The sequence below is a fragment of the Octodon degus genome, unplaced genomic scaffold, assembly GCF_000260255.1.
Source record: "Octodon degus isolate 3935 unplaced genomic scaffold, OctDeg1.0 scaffold00124, whole genome shotgun sequence".
In the NCBI taxonomy this organism is placed as follows: domain Eukaryota; kingdom Metazoa; phylum Chordata; class Mammalia; order Rodentia; family Octodontidae; genus Octodon; species Octodon degus.
The window spans coordinates 1,755,785-1,760,680 of record NW_004524700.1 but is presented as its reverse complement, the minus strand read 5'-3'; the positions used below and the strand labels follow the sequence as shown (position 1 = coordinate 1,760,680).

Here is a 4,896-nt window from a genome sequence, read left to right as displayed (position 1 = left end):
TTTTAGAGAAGAGTCTGGAGCTTTCATGCTCAGAATTTCTTATGTGCTGTCATCTGTCCTGTCTCTCGATAACTTGACATCAGTTAAATAACTTTGTTGTTTTTGTTCTGCCATCTTTCTGGCTGGTGATCACTGTTGCATGGGATGAAGCTTGAACTGTGGGAGGAGGGAGACATCTCTATCCCAGTGGGGTGGTTGTTATGAATTGATTTAGTAATTGTAGACACTTGTTGCTAAGAAGGGTTGTCCTTTGGCAGTGGAGTGAAATAGGTAGATGTGGTCACCTGAGAGGTTGTAGGGCGAGGAGGGCAGCCGGCCAAGGATGGCTCACTGGAGATTCCTGAAGGCCATTAATAATAGCTAAAACATAAAGGCTTTTCTCATTTATGGGAGCACCTCTTACCCTAGACCTAGTTTCCTATTAAAATGGTTTTGCATTTTTACTTTTCAGAGACTTTTTTGGTAAACTGCATTTCTTAGTAATCCTCCACACCTTTGACCATGTCCCTCATCTTCCCAGGATGATCTTGAAGATGTGAAGGCTTTGCTGAGAAGGCCCATTGCTGAAAGGAAATGCAGCTGTGTGCTGCTGTTAATCTTCTTGGGATTCATCCTCTGTCCCGCCAAAAGCAGCAACCAGTGTCATCAACCTTACTTTGGCTGCTATGATTCCTTCCTTATTTAATGGTACTATGACATCCAGTTCCAGAGGGACGTTTCAGGGAAATGTGGGAAGATTCTTGTGTTCATCAGGCATGTGTATGGAATTTGGGATCTTCCTCCTCACAAATTCTGTGGTTCTGCCAAGCAACACACCCACAAAGGTCTGAGGTGGTAGCTTCTCACAGAACATTAGATCCACGTTATGTCCCTACCCAGGTAACTTCACATAGCTTTTCTCATTGGTGTATTGTTTCCTTTTCTGGTTTGCCGTATGAGATGTTGACAGTGTGTGTCTCTGGTTATCCTCCAACAATGGTCTCCGCTCCTTACCTCAATTTCTAGGTCACTCTCTGTTTTGTGGATTTCTGTCTTAACTCTTTTTAAAATTTGTTTTATTGTTTCTTTTTCCCCTTCTCCTTCAGCTCCCTGTTTTGTTAGCAGCAGATCTTACAAGTCCTTGTAAAGTTCATTATCATACATACACATTAAAAGCCAGAATAGGGCAGGCCAGATAACTCAGTGGATTAAAATACCTGCAAGCAGGCGCAGGGGCTGGGGGTTCGATCCTTGGGCCTGCCATGTTGGCTGTGCCCTCCCCGCCCCCAGAGTGTGCAGAGACAGCAATTGAGACTGGGCATGGTGGTGCGCACCTGTAATCCCAGCTCTTGGGAGGCTGTAAACAAGCAGATCATATGAGTTTGATTTAGTAGTGAGACCCTGAATACCCTGTAGATCCTTCCCTGAAATACACACACAAAAAAAGGCAGTAAAACAGGAGAAAAACATATAAAACATATGAGACAATTATGCAAAATGAAGGTATACCTTTAGATACATTGTCTATGCTGAATTACAATAACTTGTTTTGGTCTTTTTTCCTATTGTCTGTCTTTCATTTTCCACTTTATTTATATATTAAGTTTCTCAGATAAGAGAAATCACCCAATATTAAGCTGTGTGCCTGATTTACTTCACCCAACCTTATGGTCTTCAAGTGCTTCTGTTTTCCTGCAAATGACTCAGATTTATCCTTGTTATGGCGAAGTAGTTCTCCATCATGGATAAATGCCACATTCCTTCCTCAGAGTTCTGGGGCCATGAGACTCTGGGATGAAGCTTTTGAAACTGTGAGCCAGAGTAAACTCCTAATCTTTAAGCTGATTCGTCTCAAGCATTTTGTCACAACAATGGAAAGCTGGCCAATGCACTTGCTTTGGTCACTCTTTGTTGCATATGAATGAAGTCTGTCCACCTGAGAGTTAGAAAATTTTACAGATGTTAGGAACACATTTATGCTTTAAACCAAAAATTCAAAGACAGCCTACCGAATGGATTTGCCTCTTCATTTTGAGTGGCAACTTTGTAGTTTCAAAGTTGAGCTGCTTAATTTTGTTTCAAACAGTTTGAGCTAACTTTTTACTTATCAAGAAAGTAAAAATTAACCACTCAAGCTCAAGATGCTGTGGTTCAAACCTAGATACTCACGGCAAACCAGAAATGCCCTAAAGGCATCTTCTGGCCTCCAAAACAAAAACAAAAACAAAAACAAAAACAAAAACAAAAACACCTTCTACCAGGCCGGGGAGATGGCTCAGTAGGATAAGCACTTGACTGGAAAATGCGAGGATCTAAGTTCAATCCCCGGTTCTGCCAAAAAATAAAAAAATTAAAATTAAAATTTTAAAAAAAGTAAAAATTTCCTTAGATATTTAGGGGAAGAGGTTTGCTTCTTTTTCTCATATTTGATTAAATAAGAAAAGGATTAAATTTTGATGAAATTTATTTTTGCCTAAGAACATCAGTTTTTGAAGATTATGGTAAAATGTTCACATGACAATAAGTATGGGCTAACATTTAATAGTAAGTGGACCCTGATACGTTTGAGCAAATTTTGGCTGAAGTTTGGATGGATTTGCATCATTACAATGATACTCTTCCTTTTAGATTTTTTTCCCAGCATATACTCAATGAGGCATCCAGTTGGGGTTAAAGTACCATATGGACTCTTTGGGACAAGCTAGATTAATCTTGGGATGTCTCTATTGTAAAATATCCAAAGGCTTCTTAGGTGCAGTACGTATCTGACAGGGTAAACGTGGGAAGGGATCTCTGTTCCTTGTGGTCAGTGAGAGAATGAGGGGGATGGAGGTGCCTTAAGCTTGTGACTTTACTGGCTGGAATGGTCTCAGCTGCTACACACAGACAAGGAAGGAATGAAGGGTGGTATGAGTTGTCTTTAAAAGCAAGAGTTGGAAGTATACTGCTTTGCTTCTTCAAAAATCTTGTTTTCTAGAACCCAGTCAGACTGTAATGGATGCTGGGAAATATGGTCTTCTTACTTACCCAGGAAAAAGGACTTGACATGAGATCTGTCCAATACATGAAATCATCTCTGTTCTATCTACGTTTCCAGTGACCTTTCCACAATGGAACACGCACTCAATCTCTGCAAGAGAGGTTAAGAGAACCTCAGCCATTCTACTCAGCTCAAAGCTCAGGATCTTCAGATAACTCACAACAGCTTCTATTCATGCAAGTTGACTCCTTGGTTCTCTGAACCAGATAGATGAGATATTTGCTCTGTTGATAGATACATCAACAGATATAATTGTGGAGGTATTTTATATTTCCATGTGAAAGAGGGAAGAATGGCTTACCCAGGTGTCACTTTTTTTTGAGCAGAGAGAACATTTATTCATGGACTTGTTGGGGGTGGCACGGTGGAAGCCTTCAGGAATGCAGGGCTCACCACTGGTCCAGGGGACCGCAGTTCGGGTCGTATCTCACCCCGCAGCCATCAGGGATGAGGCGCTTCTAGGCCACCATGTCTTCAAATTCATCTGCACTGAACTTGGTGAAGCCCCACTTTTCGGAGATGTGGATCTTCTGGCGGCCAGGGAGCTTAAACTTGGCCCTGCGTAGGGCCTCGATCACATGTTCCTTGTTCTGCACCTTGGTGCGGATAGACATGATGACCTGCCCCATGTGAACTCTTGCCACTGTGCCCTGGGGCTTCCCAAAGGCACCTCGCATGCCAGTCTGGAGCCTGTCAGCCCCCACACAGGACAACATGTTGATGCAGATGACATGGAAAGGGTGGAGCCGCACCCGGATATGGAAGCCGTCGTTGCCACAGCTTTTTATCATGTACTTGTTGGCACAAATCCGGGCAGCTTCCAGGGCTTCCGAGGAGAGCCGCTCATACTCATCAGACACCATGTAGCCACAGAGTGGGAACTCATCCACTTTTGCTTTCTTCTGCCCCAGGTCAAAGATGCGGATCTTGGCATCCGGGACACGTTGGCAGAAGCGGAACTTTAGGTACGCCTTGTTCTTACAATACCGATAACGCCAGGCGAAATGATGTCCCATGGCGACACCAAGGGTCTTCGAAGGTGCGCCGAAGGAAAAAAGTTAGGTGTCACTTATTGATAGAAATCCTGGAATCACACTGAGCCCCCCTTGCTTTAGAGGTGGGGCTAGCACCTGGACTCTGCTATCCTTGATTAATACGTCTCTGGCGTTTTGGCGGTGCCGTGGTGGAAGGTGGTGGGTTATGTATTTGGACTTACCCTTGGAGGAATTCATGCTCCTAATAGCATGCAGTCTGCATTCAGATCACAGAAACAAATGAAAGACTTACAGGAAAGGTTTTTTTAAAAACATAAGAGATAGCCAGTGTGGAGGCAGGCAGAACGGGAGGAAGAGATGAACACACGAGGCAAATTCAAATAACTTGCTAACAGCTGGGGTGTGATAGGTCGGGAAAGGAGCTCTGGCTCTGAAGCTCAGCCCTGGGTGACAGGAAGAGTAAGTGAGAAGGAGTTCAAGAGTGGGCAGTGACGTTGGGGAAAATGAGCTCGGTTCTGGCCATTCCTTTGCACCTTATTCACGCAGAGGAAACGAATTCATGTTCTAGCTTCAGTCATGCTTAGAAGCATTCAGGTTATAAAATTTTAGTGGCAAATATTTTTCAAACTTAGGAAACTTTAAATAAAGGTATGCTACATAGGAAAACCCAGTGTTCATTGAGGAGTTTAAGTTACTAGCACAATGCCATTACTGGTGTCAATAATTGTTATGATTTGTGTCTAGTTGTCCCCACAAAGCCTCATATAAGCTTTCGGGCAGATGCAGCTGGTGCAGCAACAAGTGGCTTGAGGGGCGGGGCCAGGGGACCAGAGCAGGCCGAAGGAGGCGCGGATGGTTAAACTGGCTAGCCTGAGCTTGCTT

The 4,896-nt window shown here is 43.5% G+C and overlaps 1 pseudogene; it reads right to left on the bottom strand.

The window, feature by feature from the left end:
• Positions 1-3,393: 3,393 nt before the first annotated feature.
• On the bottom strand, positions 3,394-4,035 carry LOC101576549 (annotated as a pseudogene).
• Positions 4,036-4,896: the final 861 nt, after the last annotated feature.